The 18,862-nt window shown below is 41.5% G+C and overlaps 1 protein-coding gene across 6 annotated transcripts in view; it reads right to left on the bottom strand.

The window, feature by feature from the left end:
• Positions 1 to 18,862, bottom strand: part of LOC106506169 (uncharacterized) — a 241,299-nt gene that overhangs the window by 119,552 nt on the left and 102,885 nt on the right. For 5 of the 6 annotated variants that reach the window (XR_014829046.1, XR_014829050.1, XR_014829048.1 and 2 more), the window contains exon 1: positions 126 to 303. The gene's annotated coding sequence lies outside the window, so the exon portion shown is untranslated. Of the gene's footprint in view, positions 1 to 125; positions 304 to 3,039; positions 3,107 to 4,121; positions 4,236 to 5,122; positions 5,167 to 5,581; positions 5,654 to 7,421; positions 8,444 to 18,862 lie in introns of those variants that run through there. The other variant, XR_014829049.1, reaches the window with a different exon arrangement.

The following is an 18,862-nucleotide window of genomic DNA, read 5'->3' as shown; positions in this document are numbered from 1 at the left end:
CAGGAAAGCAAAGAAAAACTTCAGAATCGTAGGCCCAGAAAATATCATGAAGACTGAGACAAGGCTATCGTTCAGCTCGCGTGGGTGCTCTCGCCCAGGGCTTGAGCTACATTCTGGTTTCCTACCTGCCAGGTGCTGGATGTGAAGTCACCGAGGTGCCTCTGCCCATGTCAGCAGCAGATCAGCGACTGAACGCTACTGAGCTGGCCCTGCAAATGAGAGGCAGGAGAAGCTAGAGTTGCACAGGGCTAGAGGAAGCAGGTACATCTGCCCAACTGCAGTTTCCCCTCACTCAAAACCCTCGGTAGCTCCACCTACCTCACCACCACATCATCATCAAAATCAGCAGCAACTGGGCATAATTGCCTCTAAAGATATCACCTGCTACCATGCTCCTCCCTCTCACCACGCTCGTACCTCTCACCACCTCCTGACAATCCAGCCCTTTGATGATCCTAGAACAAAGTAGGTAAGTCGCTACCCCATGGCCTTTGCACCTGCTGTTCCCTCTTCCCATAGGCACCTTCACAGATCTCTTTCTCTCTCCTCCTTCAATCTTCACTTAATTAGCTTTCCCTGTGTGTTTTCTTTCTACAGTTGTTTATTGTCCCCTTCACCTTTTAAAAGCACATGTGCTGAGAGGCAAGGAAAGGGGAAATAAGTTTCCAGAGAGAAAGAAGAGTATCACAGGAAAAACAACAAATGTCCATCATGTCTTTTTTCTCCTTCCAATGACACAGCCAATTGCTTCCCAATCTTTAAGCTCTAGATTGAAGAACCTCTTCCTTGAAGTTTTCCTTCATGTTGCTCTGCTTCCCTCTGCACCCTTTCTCCAAACTCCCATAGCACCGTCTGTTCCGTGCAAACTCCATACTAACAATAGCACCTGCCTCACTGGGCTCCTGGGGGGACTAGGCCAGTGAATTCATGCTTAGAAAAGAAATAGGACACTGTGGTGCTCTAATTATCCAATAAATCATAGCCATTACTACCATATTTAGTATATTGTATCACATATACTGATTAAAGTTTTATTTCCACAACTAGATCACAAGTAAATTGAGGAAAAAGATCTTACCCTGTATTTTTGAATTTTTCCCCAGAGTACTTGACACAAGTTGTTAATAGTTATGTGTCAACTGATTGAAACCAAGCATTTCCACGTTTAAAGATTCATTTGAAACCCCTCAGGACCTCTGTTTAGACGGTGATTTCAATCATTTACCTCTTCTAGGCCTGACCTTGTGTAAATACAGCAGATTCCTAAAAATGATATTTATTATAGGAACCTTGCTAGAGCATGAATAGCAGAGCCAAAATACTATATAAAAGATCAAACAAATATTGACTCAAAGGAATTTCCCCCAAGGCAGCTATTACAGTCTTATCTTGAACAGAATGTTTGCACAGTTAATTAAGTATTGCTATGGACCCAGCAAAATCCCAGGCAGACCCTGCCAGGCTGACTTTCACATTCTACCATCTTATCACTATTTACAAGTCCCTCCCCTCGAACTCCCTCACCTATCACCACTGCTCATGCAGTGTGTGGATTAAATGATAAGTAAGTCATATGCTTTTTATCCATGGACAAAAGATAAAGGAATCTCAATGCCAAAGATTCCCTTCACCTGCCCACAGCAAATGTGCTGTCTCTACCCTCCCAGAAGTCAGTCAGGATGCATCACTTACTACCTGTTGACTTCTCAGAAATGTATGAAATAGTAGAACCACGTAGAGAGAGGTGTGTACAGTGTCAGGAAACATGCCTCTATACACCAAATACTTATGAGACTTTACTTCCTAGGGTTACAGAGCGTAATAAAGTCTGACACAAGCCCAGAGCCTCCAAATGCACCTCAAATCACAGACTATTCTGTGCAGGAAGCAGGCTACTTACACTGGGTTGTCTAAAGTGTGGACGTGGAGTTCCCATCATGGCTCAGTGGTTAATGAACCTGACTAGGATCCATGAAGATGCGGGTTCGATCCCTGAAATCACTCAGTTGTTTAAGGATCAGCGTAGCCATGAGCTGTCGTGTAGGTTGCGGACACAGCTTGGGTCTGGTGTTGCTGTGGCTGTGCTGTAGGCGAGCAGCTACAGCTCTGATTTGACCCCTAGCCTGGGAACCTCCATAAGTCGAGGGTGCGGCCCTAAAAAGAGCCCCCCCCCCAAAAAAAAACTACGGAGGTTGACAATTAGGACAGGAAGGGGCAGCAAGAGTTATTCACAACCTTTGACCTTCCTGCCCTCTATCAGCCCTTGTTTCCTGAGCATTTGTAGGATGACGTCATATTCATATGATGGTCCAGGCACTCATCTGGGCCCTGGGAATTCCAGAGGGAATAAACCTACTGAGCCTGCAGGAAGGTTATTCTAGTGACAGAGAGAGAGCTCAGCAAGGGAAATAAGCAACACATACATTGTGTTAGGGATGCAGGGCGCTAAGGAGAAGAGAAAAAGCCCCAGAAAACAAACTAGGGAGGCAGGATATGAACTGTCAAAAGGCCAAAAGGAGGGAGTGAAATTACAGATGAGGAGCCCAGGGCGTCCTGGGCGAGAAGCCCATGTTTGAGTCTGAAGGGAGTGAGGGAGCCCAGCTTGCAGATCAAAGGGGAAGAGTATTTCCAGCAGAGGAGATGCCAATGCTAGAGTCTGTGGCAAAACACAGCTGGCCTGGGAAGGAGGGTGGCATACATGCACAGGGAGAGGTGCAATATGTAAGATCCGAGAAGAGCAGGGACAGGACCATACTTCCAAAATATATGCCCTTTCTTTTTTTTAATGGCTGCACTTGCAGCATATCGAAGTTCCTTGACCAGGGATTAAATCTGAGCTGCAGATGTGATGTATTTTGCAGCTGTGGAAATATGGGATCCTTAAACCTACAGAGCTGGGCTGGGGATCAAACTTGTACCTCTACAGCAACCTAAGCGTCTGCAGTAGGATTCTTAACCCATTGCACCACAGCACAATCACCAACATATGCCTTTTAATCGGTCACAGAAAGCCTACCCCTCTACCCAATTTTCACTTACTCAAAACTCTTCAGTGGTTATTTTTCCAAGAATTTATCTCTTCATATTTCAAGAGAACAACCTGCCCCTTACAAAAGAAAAAAAAAATGTTATAGAGCAAGCCAACATATTTGCCTGGGAAAAAAATCCTAAGTTTCTATTAATAAAAATGGAATTGGTTTGTGGTTTTGAGTCTAAGCTTCTATAGGTTTTGGGACCAGGCGTCACAATAGAGAACATAGCCCAGCACCACAGGCAACTGGACATGCAATGATGCTATAAAGAGATGTCAAGCTGGCTAAAAAGAATAACATGCAGAATTACAGGAGACCGAAGCATTGAAATTTACCACAGGGACTTTTTAAAAATGTTGCAATACCCGAAACTCTTTGGCAAATTTAAACGCCAAGCTGGCTAACGCAATATCCAGACTACACGCCCTACCTGCCCAGCCAGCTTCTCAACAAGAAGATGCTATCAGCCAAGATCTGCAACAGCAGGTTTGGGGGTGGTACCATAAGATCTGCTATCTTCCAATTCCATTCAGTCCCGATCAGTCCAGTTTCAAGCATCCCATATACAGTTTTCTCCTAACTAATTCTACGCAACCCATTGCAGTGACTGTACTGTTGTTGAGAATACACGGTGTCATCAAGGCAGGGAGCATGGACCACAGGCACTATGACAAAAAACAGCTATAATTACTAATACCTTGTAGTCATAATCCTTCCCCATCAGGTTCTGCTGAGGCCACCCCCACTGCCCCACCCACAAAATGGACAAATTCTTGTTGTCTAAGTTATTTCATGCCTCTCCTTGGATGGACGTCATCAAAAGAAAACTAAGTCAGTGGGACTAAAGGAATCTATACAGAGAACGTCATTTCAGAGGAAGAAATGGCTAGAACTTCAGAAAACTGTGGATCAGAGGAGTGAAAGTGAGTTTTGAGGAGACACAAGCAGGAAATGTAAGGCAGGAGAGAACACTTAGAGATGTTACTTGGAGTTTTTTTTTGAAATATGCACTGAATCTCTTTCTAATATTCTCTGAAAGAGGCAAGTAAAGTTTGCAATTTGGAAATACTTATTACATTAGTTTCTGACCTGTGTTTCTCTGGATGGTAAATTGCATCAACTACTCTTGAAACAGACTTGAGTGAAGAGTCTAGTCCACGGACATAAAAAATGCAGTGAGTTCTTCCCCTGACACAGCACATTCTGCAGTATTGAGGGCAATGACGTTTTCCAAAACAAAGCACAGGAAAGAAGTTACAGGGAAGATAACAACCAGATGTCTCCTACCTGTCTTAGCACCAAAGACAGTTATTCTACAGATGTTCAAATTCACATGCCAAAGTCCTCCCAAACTACCTGAAAAAGCAGCGATTTGGACAAAGATTCATTCTTTTGTGCATTTGTGGCAGTCTCAGCCAAGAGACCAGGTCAAAAAAACCTGCTTCTTGCAATGGTGTTCTGCAGTCATTTAGAAGTTTCTAAGAAGAAGAGCTAAGAAACAAGAACTTTCTCTAGGGATCAGCAATCTAACTGGTCAGTCCTCTCCCCTCCAAGACAACCTATCAGGCAAGTTGAGGAGCATGGTCATGCAGCCTTTGACAATGAAGGCGTTTCCACCCCCTGGGAAGCCCCTGGTCAAAGAGGATTCATACGTAATATAGAATATGCCCCATGGTGAGAAATCAATTAAATTACTCAATTGTAACAAAAAAGATAATAAATTCTCCATTCTGGCATAAAATAAGTACTTGAGACATCGATGATTATTCCAGACTTCTAAAAAATTATAAAAAACTTAAGAAATAAAACTTTTAACTAGCATAAGAACAAAACAAAAATTATCTGAGAGGATCTTCTAATACCAAGGAAAAAAATCAAAGACTATAAAGTACCATTTTATAACACAATGTTAAACACCAAAATCTAAATATATAGGACGGTTTCCATTCTGTTTTACGCTTTCTCCTAGTTTCTTGGTTTTTTACAAGGATCATATATAATGCCCACAATCAGGAAAAACATGAAAATTTCAAAATTATGCCAAAAAGATAGAAATAAAATTACCTTTAAAATGTTATGAGTAAATATACCTGACAGGTAAGTTCCTCTTCTCAGTTTTCTGTATTTTCTGAAGCTTTTAGAATGAGAATGCAGTCATTTACAATGAAAAACAACTTTGAAAAAGATGTTCAAATTATTAAAACGTCAAAGGACTAAAGTATTTATTAAGGGTCATAACTGTATAAATACTAAATGTAATCAGGAAGAAAGCTCCCACCACTGATCAAGCTCCCTTTCACAGCTAAATAAGTTACACGTCACACACCAGTGCTTCTCAGCCTTGAGGATGCACAGGAGCCACTTGGAGGGGGTGTTAGGCCACAGCGATGGGACCTGAGCAGGTCTAATGAGCTCTCAGGTGATACTAATGCTGCCAATCAATAGACCTCACTTCGACGTGGATGGAAGCGACAAGTGAGCAGAGCCTCAGGAAGCCTGCCAGCCTCACTCCAGAGTGAACAGAAGTGAAACTGAACTCAGAATCCCACCTTCTTTCCAAGCAGGGGCACAGATTCCTCTCTCTCCAGTCTGCCCTTGGTGATGAAACACTTAGTCATGTCCTGAAAAGGAGGCCAATGAAATGAAAATAATCATGACTCCAGAATCGAATGAGCTTGTTTAGAGCATTGGAAGGAGCCAGCCTTTGACTCCGACTTGGCGGACCGCCTCCGTGCTCCCTGGAATCCTCCATCTCAAACCTCTTGGTGGCTTTCAAACACCGCCTTGTTTCCTACAGTGATTCTGTCACATGCCCAAGAACAGGGGGCAGTTCACGGATTCTACATCTATCCCTCACAGGGAGACCAAAAAAAGAAAAGCAAAAAAGGCAAGCACGTACTCCACTCCACAAGCTGAGCAAGTGCTTACTCCGAGCTGACGGTGAGCATCCTGGGGTTGCTGGGAAGAAGGTGAACTTGTAAACAGTCCAAACAGCTCCTGCCCCTTCTCTCCAGACCTCACACTCCCCAGCCACCTCGGGGTCCAAAGGGAGCTAAGCACCAAAACCCCACTCAGAAACTCCAAAAGCCTCAGGAAGACTGAACGGCCCAAGAAATGACAGAGGCCCTCACCCAATCTCCTCCACCTGGCCAGCCCATCAAGGCGCTAGAGGGAGACTAGTGTTTCCTTTCGGTTTTTGTTTGTATTAAAGCATCGTTGATTTACAGCGTTGTGCCAATTTCTGCTGTACAGCACAGTGACCCAGTCCTACATATATACACATTCTTTTTTCACACGCTCTTCCATCATGTTCTGTCCCAAGAGGGTTTTCTCTTCACCCTGAGGAAAAAGGTACCTGGCTGAGAGGCCCCAAGTTCTCCACAGTGAGAACCTCAGAAAGAAACTAACTTAACCCTTCAGAAGAGCACAGAGATTTCCCCCAGTCCCCAGGTCCCCAAAACCACATCTGCCACTCACTCCCACCCCCATGCTGTCACTTCCTTCCTACAGTGAAATAATTACACTCAGTGGGAATTCTGGAGCTGCCTGTTCTAATGTTTATCTGCCGTTAACTTGTGTGACCTCAAAGACATTTCTCTAGTGCCTTTATTTCCTTTGCTATAAAAGCAAGATAAGGGAATGACATGCTTGACAAAGTGCCCTAATACAGCTCTACAGTCATGACCACCTACAAATGCTCATAGGGATGGTAATTAACGTGTTTCCTTTGCTAAGGTCTTTAAAGATAACTGATGACATGTTGTGAAAAGCATGGGCTCTCAAATGATATTTCATCTTTTGCTAAACCAAGTTTCAGGGGCAAATGCTAACTATAAAGTGACTAATAAAACAATATTGAATGTGCTTCTTTAAAAGTAAAATAGGATGTACTTTTCCATAACCATAATTCCAACAGCAGACATGGCTTCCTAAGCAGAAGAGAGAGAGAAAAAAAAAGCACCTCAAATTAGATTTCTATAATTTCACATTGAGCACTGAAAACATTGCGAAGTTAAGTGCTTAGTGTACTCCCTTACCAATGAAATATTTGCACCCCCTTGAAACCATGATTTAGAAGACTAGTTAGTAACCCAGTCTGGGCATGTGAGAAAAGCTGGTTACAAAACATTCTGTATACAAAATAATCAGCATAATCTAATTTTTTGTACATCTATGTGGGCCTAGAAAAATATTCAATAAATGGCTGGATGTCATCTTTTTCCCTACTATAAGCAGTCAGGGAGAGTAAACACATGCGTGGGAGAGTGGAACGGCTAACCCCTCAAGCTGAGAGCCTCTTGGACTACTGCATGTAGCAAATGCACAGCAACCCAGACCCCGCGTCCAGTTCTCTACCCACTTTGCTCAAGTCTGTACTTAAAATTACACCTGTATGTTGACTGGAGCCAGCCATTCTCTTGATTCACTCTGGAAACACGTGCATTCCATCTGAGCCATCAGGTAGCCAATATCCGCCTTGCACTGGAGTTTCTAGCTGGTTCTGTGCAGAAAGCTTTGGAGGACTTGAGACAACAGCATTGATTTTTTTGTCCAGGTGCCTCGGCTATTAATTCACCGACTAAAACTAAATCTCTGAGCTTTGTACCAACTCCGCCAATTGACTCTACCTTACATTAAAAAAATTAAGGCCCCAGTTCTTCCTTATACATTTGAACGAACTATATATTAAAGTTATAACACATGTTAATCATTTATGTGTCAGAATTTAATGCACACGTTTTCCAGTATCTTGTGCCTTCATTATAAAAGTTTTAAATTTTAATATATTTAGATCTATAATTTTTTCTCCACTCATTGTTCCTTTTCCTTTAAAGCCATGAAAATTGTCATTCCTATGCAGGTAAACTTAATATTATATTTTCTGCTAGTGTCTCTATCATTTGATTTGCACTATTCATCTCTTTGGAGTCTATATTTAGGATATAGTAAATTTGATGGGGTCCAAATTAATATTCTGTCCGAATCAGTTATTAAATAATCTATTAAAAATCCTTATTGCCCTATTTTGAAAATTTAGCATGAGTTACAGGTAGTTAGAAAATGATTCCAATTTACTTTTTAAAATACAAAGTACAAGAACTTCAAAATACAAATGCAAAGATACATAACGCTTTTATACAAAATCTCAGTGAGCAGTATGAGCAAATCAAATCATCATCCAGCCATTTCATCTTCAGTGGGGCATCAGTCAACTAAGTGATAATTCCTGTTTAAAATCAGTTCTTCCTATTCAGTAGAAGGCTTTGAGAATGTAATTGTAGGGTACATAAGTATATGGTAGCTGAGTCACCAACTGTTTGAATCCTCTGCTTATTTTAATGGACAGAGACTACTTCTTGGGTGGCAGTGTTATCCTAACCCTGACACACCTGGAAATAATACCCCTTGTCCTAAAAGGAAAAAAAAAAAAAAAAAAAAAAAAAAAGGAAGTCAAAGAATTCATTGTCTAATTTGATCAAGATTTAAAACCAATATTTTCATTCTATTGATTTCTCCTCCAGATATATTAGAAATCAACATACACAGTATGTGCTATGTAATTGTGCCCCTGTGTTTAGGTTTCTAAAGTCTGCATCTTGCCACTCCCATTAACACAGAGGCACCAGGAAAGCAAACGCTGAGTTTATTAGAGAAGGAAGGAAGGAGGGGCTCATTTGCAATCCTTGCAGCTACCTCTTTGAGAGCCTTGCCCACTGCGAACATTCAGAAAAGGCTACCAGTGGACCAACTATCTCAGCATCTCAGCCATAACTGATGCTTAAAGAAGAAAAGGAAGAAGAACATACATCACTCACTGAGTGCTTTCATCTGACCTCATCTCCCCTACTAAGTAATATGGACAGATTTCTGCCACCAATTCACACCCTGAAGCACAAGACACGATGATCTTTCTTTTCATTTGCATAGCTACGACTCGTCATTATCCAGCCCTATTTTTTTGACTCAACAAAATAGAATCGCTCCATTAGGATTTCAGCGTGTCTATGCCTGCAGAGACTATTTTGAATTGTGCCTTTTAGAAGCAACCACTTTAAGAAAAAACATTGTAACTTCTAAGGTATCTATGTGGCTTGGTTTTAGAATGTGAGCTTCCATGGTATGTTTTCCTGCAGCTTTTAACCAGGTCAGGGGAATGGCTGAGAGAGGTTCCTCTGGACCAAGGCACTTGATGGCAGTGCTCAGCCTGGCGTTCTCTGCTTTTAATCTGCTTCACCAACAAACGCACTGGAGAGAGCATCATCACAAATTCTGCCATGTACTGAGCATCTTCTGTATCCCAATCACGTGCTAAATGTTAAACTTGTTATATCTGGTCCTGTTTTGTTACCGGAAAAATTCTAGGATGTATTGCCTCCCCATTTCTGAAAAAAAAATTGCTCAATTTAATACTATGCTTAATTATTAACTGTAATTTTAGAGATCTTAATTTTTCAATCTCATAAGTGACTAGCATGTTAAGTTTGATACTTCATTTCACAATACAGTCTCATACATAAAATAGAAAAGTTTAACTATAAGAATGTCCTCCCTGCCCCGGCTGCTCTCTTTCTGTCGGAGAGGAATGGATGAGTCTGTCGGCAGTGTAAGGACACAGGCAACAGGAGAGAGATTACCTTCCAGGCTGGCTCCTCCCATCCCTGTCCCCATGCTACTCCCAAGCCCCAAGGAGGCTGGGAGAACAATACCAACCAACACTAACCAACCGGCTGCCTCTCCCTTGCCTCTCTCCCAGCATCTGCCTGGGAGAGTCCCCTGCAGAGTCAGGCACGCCTCACAGAAGGTTCCCAGGGAGGAGAAAGCAATGCCAGGGAGCCCAGAAAAATGCAGTTCCTTCAACTGTACTGGGAGAAAGGCAGCTGCAAGCTCATGTAAGCAAAGACACTCTTGGATGTACACAGGAAGTCTTACAGAAGAGTTCACATCTGCTAACATGTTCAGGAATGTCCCTGCAGCCTGGTGAGCCTGAGAGAGGCTACCCAGTGTTTCTGCAGGAACACCTCGGCCTCTCCAGCCTTTCCAGTAAGTGTCATTAGAGGCAATTATCATCCCCACTTCAAAGAGTCAAACCCACATGAGAACATTTTCCCTTAAAATGTACCTTCTCCCCGAAAGATCTGAGAAGCAGGGCAAGAAGGCATTCACAGAGCCTCAAGGTCAGTGCGTGGACAAATGCAAGAAGGGCACTGAGTGAAGCCAGGCCCCTGGGCTCAAGCTTGTCCAGGTGAGTGTTGGCTTTGCCCCCAGGGAAACTCCCTCTAGAAGCTGCATGGGAAGGAAATGCCAGTGCAGCTCCTGCTACTTCACTGTTGGCCCCAACCTGTCACCCCTCCCTGTGCCCATGGCCTTTACCAAGAGACATTACACCTCCTCCCACTAACTGGGCCAGAATCACCCCCAGCTCCCTGACCCTGGGCTTGCTGGCCTGTGGCTTGCTTTGGCTGGAGGAGCCTAGGCCTTAAGAGGCCTTGCAAGTTACCTCTCATCCCTTCCAGCTCTGCCACGGCCTTGGCAGGAGCCGTCAGGATGTGTGCTGCCCTCAGCCTGGACCCCAGGGGAGCAGATGAGTCCCCAACCTGGCCCCAACCACTGGGGCCACAGCTTGAAGCCCAGCTACTCAGCTAAGTCCAGCATGGAACGGCCCAGCCCCAGGACCAACCCACAACCACAAATCTGGGCTGTATCACTGTTCCAACCATAAGGCATCACCACTCCAGGCTGCAATGTTTCGGGGCATTTTTCACCTAGTGTGATTACACTAATAGCTGGCTGGTGCATCGTCTAAGGAGATGCCCACGCAAAATACGATATGCCCCTTTGCCCTAAAAATGACAATTAAATTGTAGTCAGTGCTTACCATGAGCCTTTTTTTTTTTTTTTTTTTTTTTTTTTTTTTTTTTTTTTTTGTCTTTTTAGGGCCATACTTGTAGCATATGGAGGTTCCCAAGCTAGGGATCCAATCGGAGCTGTAGCCACTGGCCTATGCCACAGCAACGCCAGATCCAAGCCACATGTGTGACCTACACCACAGCTCATAGCAATACTGGATCCTTAACCCACTGAACGAGGCCAGGGATCGAGCCTGCATCCTCATGGATGCTAGTCCGGTTCATTAACCAAAGAACCATGACGGGAACGCCAAGAGCCCATGTTTAAAGAGATTTAAGTCAATGTATTTATTCCTCATCAGAGTCCCATAAGACAAAGAGGATTTTATCCCTATTATAAAGAGGAGGCAACAGAGACACAGTTAAGTCACCTGCCCACACACCTGCCAGGTAGTAAAGGTAGGATTCGAACCCTAACCACCTGTTCCCACAGCCCTTGCCTATAAACTTTATCCTCAACAGCCTTGGAAACCTCCAGGTCCAATCTGCTGAAAATTCCACTGTGGGTTCTCACATCCTCAGGGTAAAACCCAAACCCACAAGCACAGCTGTAAAGTAGTCAAGGTCCTTCCCAGGCTGACCCCCACTTATCCCATCCAGGTCCTAGTCCCTCCTCCTCACCCCCCTCACTGCAGGCTGCAGCAAGGACTCTGAGCCCCTACACTTTACCAAACTCCCCAACTCCTTCCCACCTCCACTTGGAAGGCCCTCCCCCTTCTTTCTGGGCCACCTCTGGGTCCCCCTGGGCGACCTCCTGCAGCAACACTCTCTTTGTCTCCAGCCAGGAGCACATGGCTGCTCATCCCGAGTGTCCCTCACTTCCAGGACCTTCAGGAAAGGGTACTGACCAGGTCAGGCTGCCATGCTCTGCTTAGCTCCTCCCTGAGCCCGGCCACTGGGCCCCTGAGGTTGAGGCCTGGTCTTACTCATCTCTGTCAGCCCAGGGTTCTGCAAGATGCCTGGTCCCAGCATGGGAATTCAACCAAACTATTAAATTAGAAAGTAGATGCGAGGGACAACATGATGGAGAAAGGGATAAGGAGACAGGAGGTCGCATTTTGATTTTTAAATAGCAAGTCTTCGTTTCTAATAAACACTAAATTGTCCAACACCCCTGGGTCTCCAGCTATATATTCCCCCATTAAATTGTTCTTTCATGAAGGTTTCCTCTGCCGAACCCTCCTCAGAGGCTTCACCAGGCCATCCTGGGACAAGTAACACAAGAAACTATGTTTGCTTGAAACACTGGGGAAATTGAAGGCCTGCTCCCTAAAGATTCAGTCCTGGCAACACAAGAGCACACGTACTCTGATTTCAGAAGAGACGGAGGACAGGCCATGGCAGAGTTAGGCACGTATTAAGGACTGAAAGGGAACTCCCAAACCAGGGAGAGGATGGGAGATGACTTGACATGGGAGAGGCAAAGCTTATTTAACACCAACCAGCAAGTGACTCTGGGGAGAGGCCCCAAGCCCGGAATCCCAACTCGCAGCTGACAGGCGGTTGTTCCTGCCTTAACCTCAGAGACATCCAGAAGGTTCAGGACTCAGCTACCTGACAGCACCTTGGAAAGCTGACCAGGGCCGCAACACAGAGGCTACAGCTGCCCTCAGAGTCACGTGGCTCCCAGGCCACTTCAAACAGCCAAGCCCCAAGCTTTGAGCAAAGGGGAAACTATACCCAATGACAGTGAAAAGGTCTGTTCGGAGAGTCAGAGGCCAAAATCCTACACACAAAGATCCCTCTCCCCAAGGCAGCTTCACAACCACTCATGAGCAGTGTTTCTGTTGCTACAGACACATGTGCCTGGTGTTTCCGGGCAAGGACGGGAAGAAGCTGAGATTGTGAGTGTCCCTGATCCCCCTCACACTCGGTGTAGACGGGATGTCAGAGTTGTTGACAGCTGGGATGAAGAACCCAAAGACCTGCGAGGTCAGGCCCCCTAATGATTTTCACGTTCTAGTGACTGTTTGTTCAAACAACAGCTTGCAGAAGCGCAAGTACAAGAGAGGAACTTGAGGCTGCTCCCTTTGGCAGGGCTGGGAACCCCAAGTGTTGGTACAGGGACAACCTGTGACCTGGCTTGACGGAAGCTTGGGAATTTGGTTTGGAAATCACGCATCTAGTCCAAGCTGCATTTTGCAGTATACAAACCATGGCTAGAGAGGGTGACTCATCTGAGATCACACAGTCAGAAGGCAGGACTGGGGACAGCACTCAAGTTGCTCACTGCCAGTCCAAGCACTCTTTTCTCCACACACTTACCCCCCGCCCAACTCCCCCTTCAGCAAGTTCCAAGGCCACTCTTGGGCTCAGACTGAGGAAAAGAGTAACTTGGTGACAATGTGTGTTACCGATGCATTGCTCACACACCATAGGGAAAGCTCTGCTTTCCAACAACCCATCCCCCCCCTTCCCACCCCAACTGACCCCCAACATGGGCAAATCATCAGAGGCTTTCAATAACCCAGAACTTTCTCAGGATCCCCTTCACCACCCCCTTTCTCTTTCCATTGCATTTCTTACAGCGCTGAATCAAATGCCTGCCTGCAGTGCTCTAGTCTTCAATTTGCTGGGCTTGTCTCTATATGTGCACAGTAGGGGTGCTTGTTTTTATTATTATTATTATTATAGTTGATTTACAGTGTTGTGTAAATTTCTGCAGTATAGCAGAGTGACCCAGTCATACATATATATACATTCTTTTTCTCATACTATCTTCCATCATGTTCTATTCCAAGAGATTGGATTCATTTCCTGTGCTGTACAGTAGGGCCTCATTATGTGTTTGGTTTTAAAATGCTGTTTGCTCCACTTTTAATTTCATTTCTGAAAGCTGCAAGGAGAGAAGCTAACATTTAATCGTAAGGACTGGAAAGGACTTTACAAACTGCTTATGGAGCACAAATAGAGCAGTTATTTTCCTATTTTCTTTTTGATTGAGTTGGCTGCTGTATCATGCAGTAAACAGTGTGAACCAGAAAGCATTTCTGCATCCTTATCTCACCCCTCATATACTCAAAAGAAAAAAAAATTGTAATAAAAAATGAAAAAAGGAAAGAACCTTATATTTGCTTAAAAGTTAAATAAACTTGAAAGTTTTGTAGGGAAAATTCATTTCCTTTTGTAGCCTAAGACCATAAGGTTCACATTCCATTTTAGCAGTGGGATGATAAAAAGTAACCTGATGTTCTTTTAATCATCATAATAAATACTATATAACAAAGCTAGAATACAGCATTTCTTTAAACAGCAAAATAAAAACAGAAACACTTGTACCATACAAGTCTGAATTGACACATTTTTTAAAAAAGCCTCTGTAAACATTTTTAAGGTATGTACCTATTTAATTGCTTTTGTTAATACCACTTTCACTCTTTCCTAAAAAGATGACTTTACAATAAGGACACAGGTATGACTTTATATGCATCCTAGTTAATCCTCTGAATTGGCAAGTTTAGAATGGATGGAGTATGTTCTTTACAAAGAAAGTTGAAAGTACATCTAAACAGAACAGAAAGCCTCTCACAGCCTCTGGGTCACTCGGATATGGAGTTAGATAACATCCCTGTCCTTGTCAGTCCCACATCATAAGCACCTCTTAGAAGGACAAGGCCGAGTAGTCTTCTAGGGCAAGGTGAAGCAGAAAACCTAGACAAGTTATACTGGAGCATGGGGGCTGGTGTTATATTACCCCAACCAGACACAGCAGATGGAGTCAGGAAGTGGACTCAACATGGATTGCCTCTCTGTGGAAAATACTGTGCATGTGTACGTCCATATGTATTGTGTGTGTGTGTGTGTGTGTGTGTGTGATGAAACATTTCAGAGAAACAGTTGCTGATGAGAAACAACAGGAATTGTTGAATAAGAGGTTCCTCCTGCCAAAAAATGTAAGGTTGAATAAAAAGATTTCCAAGGCTGCAGTTCTAAAATTCTCTGGTTCTGTGGGGTAGAAGTAAATGTTCCATCAGCAAACTGAGATCCAAAATCTCTAAGGGTGAAGCCCACCTCTTCTTACAGGTCACCATTTTACGTTTGTCAGAATTATACGCTTCCTATTTACGTCTCCTGCAAAAGTCTTCTCCATGAATATCTGAGGACATGGTCTGTAATTAATTCATCTTTGTGCTCCCATCATAGTACATGAAGAAAATAGGGGGATGTCAAAAAGGTTGAAAGACAGAGAAGAAAAAATGGTAGGGACAATTTGAGTTTTATTTTTAAATAACAAACTACTATATTTTAGATGATATTTAACTCCTCAATATCTAGATGTTACATGAATAGACTCCTCAATAAAATAGTTCTTTTCTATTAAGCACTATGCCAAGCCTCCCAGTGCATAGTACAAAGGGATTTTTATTGATTGATTTCATTTTTTGATTATTTATTACTCCTCCTTCCTTAGGAGGAACCAAGTAACACCACCACCAGATTCTTTGCATATAAAAACAGTCACTGAAAAACAGCTTAAATAATCCTGGCCACCTCCTTAACCAGGAACTTTACACAGGAACAAGACAAAGATATTTGATCTCATCACTTCTATACAACATAGTACCGTCATTTTTAGATAAGGCAATAGGCAAGAAAAAAACAGGTATGATATTGGAAGGAAAGACATTAAACTATCTCCATTTTTAGATGATCTTGTACATAGAAAATCCTAATAAATTCACTAAAAAACTACTAGTCAAGCAATGAGTTTAGCAAGGTTTTAGGATACACAGTCAAAACACAAGAATCAATTGAATTTCTATGCACTACCAGAAGACAATTTAAGAACGAATTTAAGACAGTTTCTACTGTAGCAGAATAAAACGCTCAGTACTAAATTTAACTAATGAAGTGTAAGACTTAAAACACTGACAATTACCAAACATCATTGTAAGAAATTAAAGAAGACCTAATGAACTAACAAAACATCGTGTTCATGACTGGAAGACAATATTGTTAAAATGAGCTAATTCTCAAATTGATCTATTGAATCTTCAATGTAATCTCTATCAAAATATGTGCAGTCTTTTTTTACAGAAATTACCAAATTAATACTAAAATTTCTATGGAAATATAAGGGGTTCAAAATAGCCAAAGCAATTTTAACAAAAAAGACAAAGTTGGAAGACTTACATTTCTCGAATTCAGAGCTACCACAAAACAAACACTATTAAGATTGTGTGGCAGTGGCATAAGGATCAATACATAGATAATGGAACAGAATTCGGAGTAAGGAAATAATTATATATTCTGACAGTCAACTGATTTTTGATGAAGGTGCTATGACAATCAATGGGGGGAATGAACACTTTTTTCAACAAATAGTGCTGGAACAACTGGATAGTTACGTACAAAAGGAAATTTTGGATCCCAAACTCACACCATATATAAAAATTAACTCAAAATGGATAAAACATCTAAATGGAAGAGCTAAACCTATAAAACCTTTAGAAATAAACTTTTGTGACTTTGAATTAGGCACTAGTTTTTTAGATATGACACCAAAACCACAGCTGAAAAAGGAAAAAATATAAACAGGATGTTATTAAAATTAGAACTTTGGTATTTTGAAGGATATTATCAAGGAAGTGAAGAAATAACCTACAGAATGAGGGAAAATATTTGTAAATCATAGATTGTATAAGGGTCTAGTACCCAGAATAAAGAACTCTTATAAATCTAAAATAAGACAAATAATCCAACTAAAAATTGGCAAAGGATTTGAATAGGTGTTTCTCCAGAGAAGATATACAAATGGCCAACAAGCATGTCAAAAGATATGCAACATCATTCATTATTAGAAAAATGTAAATAAAACTACAGAGATACGACTTCATACTCACTCAGATGGCAATAAACAAAAAGATGGACAATAAAAAGCGTCTGTGAGAATGTAAAGAGATTGGAACCCTCTCACTTCACTGGTGGGGTAAAATGGCAGAGTTGCTTTGGATATAGTTTGGCAGTTCCTCAAAAAGTTCAATATAGAGTTTTCATATTATCCAGCAAATTCACTCCTAGGTATATACCCAATAGAAATGAAAACATATGTCCACACAAAAATCCGTACATGGATGTTCATAGAAGCATAATTCATCATAGTCAAAAACTGAAAATAATCCAAGTCTCCATCAGGATGAATGGATACACAGAATACGGTATATCCATATCATAGGATACTTTGCAGCCATAAGAAGGAATGAAGTACTGGTTTATAAACTTTAAATCTTGAAAATATCATGCTAAATGAGCTGGACATAAAAGGCTGAATATTGAATGATTCCATTTATATGAAGTCTGAAATAGGCAAATCGATATGATAGAGAGTAGGTTAGAGATTGTCAGGGGCTGACAGAAGTGGGGAATTGGGAGTAACAGTTAATAGGTACGAGATGTCTTGGTGGAGTCATGAACACATTCTGGAATTAGTGATGATGGGTGCACAGCTTTGTAAATATACTAAGAACCACTGAATTATATACATTGAAAGGGTGAATTTTATAGCATGTGTATTCATCTCAATTTAAAATTAACAGTAGGAGTTTCCTTGTGGCACAGGGGATTAAGGATCCAGTGTTGTCACTACTGTGGCTCAGGTAGCTTCTGTGTCATTGGTTTGATTCCTCGCCTGGGAATTTCCACATGCTGCAGGTGAGGTCAAAAAGAAAATAAAATAACAGTAACAATGGTGAGATACTTTAAAATACTGCTGATGAGGATGTTCATTGGCAGAACTTTCTGAAAGAGAGGTCTGGAAAAGGGTATCAAATTTTTCCTGATAATTCAAAATATAAAAATTTATTCTCCATAAATAATGGTACTTTAGCTTTAAAAATCATCTGCAATGTTGACTGTAATGTCAAAATACTGGAAATAACCTGAAAGGACAACAGAGATTTTGTGAAAGCAATTCTGGTACATCCATTCAGTTTAATACGCATCACTTATTAAAATTAGTTTTATGATGTATTGTTAAGCAGAAAAAAGAAGACACAAAATACAGCATGCAGTATGAACCTATTTTTTTTAACTATAGAAAATAGAAATAATATAACTAGACTGACCAACACTATACCCAGTAGCCAATATGGATACTGAAATTTAAATTCATAAAAATTAATAAAAAAATAAGAATTCAGCTCCTTAGTTACAACAGCCACATCAAGGGCTCAGTAAACACAAGGGGACAGTGGCTACTGCACTGGACAGAACACTTCCATCATTACAGAAAGTTCTATTGAAATGAGCTGATATAGAAAGATGAACACTAAATGGACTTATAGGTGCTTTTGATTTTCTTCTTTATGCTAATTTTCCACTTTTCTGGAATACGTATAAATGGTTATAACAAAAGAATACTGTTATTTTCATTTTTCAAAGATTCAAAGTAAACTAAAGAGGGGAATTTGATAGAGATTGCATTGAATCTGTACACTGCCTTGGGTAGTATAGTCATTTTGACAATATTGATTTTTCTGACCCAATAGTATGGTATATCTTTCATATGTTTGTGTCATCTTTGATTTCTTTCATCAGTGCCTTATAGTTTTCAGAGTACAGGACTTTAGTCTCTTTAGATACGTTTATTCCTAAGTATTTTACTGTTTTTAATGTGATGGTAAATGGGGTGGTTTCCATAATTTCATTTTCTGTCCTTTCATTGTTCGTAAACAGAAATTCAATCTATTTATGTGTGTTAATTTTGTATCCTGCAATTTTACCAAATACATTGATGAGCCCTAACAGTTTTCTGGTAGTGTCTTTAAGATTTTCTAGGTATAGTATCATGTCATCTGCAAACAGTGATAGTTTTACTTCTTTTCCAAATTGGATTCCTTTTATTTATTTTTCTTCTCTGATTGCTGTTGTTAGGACTTACAAAACTATGTTGAATAACACTGGTGAAAGTGGACATCCTTGCAT

This window comes from Sus scrofa, chromosome 15, assembly GCF_054392235.1.
Source record: "Sus scrofa isolate SSC_HxYL_T2T_F1_AM1 chromosome 15, Sscrofa_HxYL_maternal_Yorkshire_Landrace_v2.0, whole genome shotgun sequence".
Taxonomy (NCBI): Eukaryota; Metazoa; Chordata; class Mammalia; order Artiodactyla; family Suidae; genus Sus; species Sus scrofa.
The sequence above is the reverse complement of the archived record's forward strand: the minus strand, read 5'-3'. Positions and strand labels throughout refer to the sequence as shown.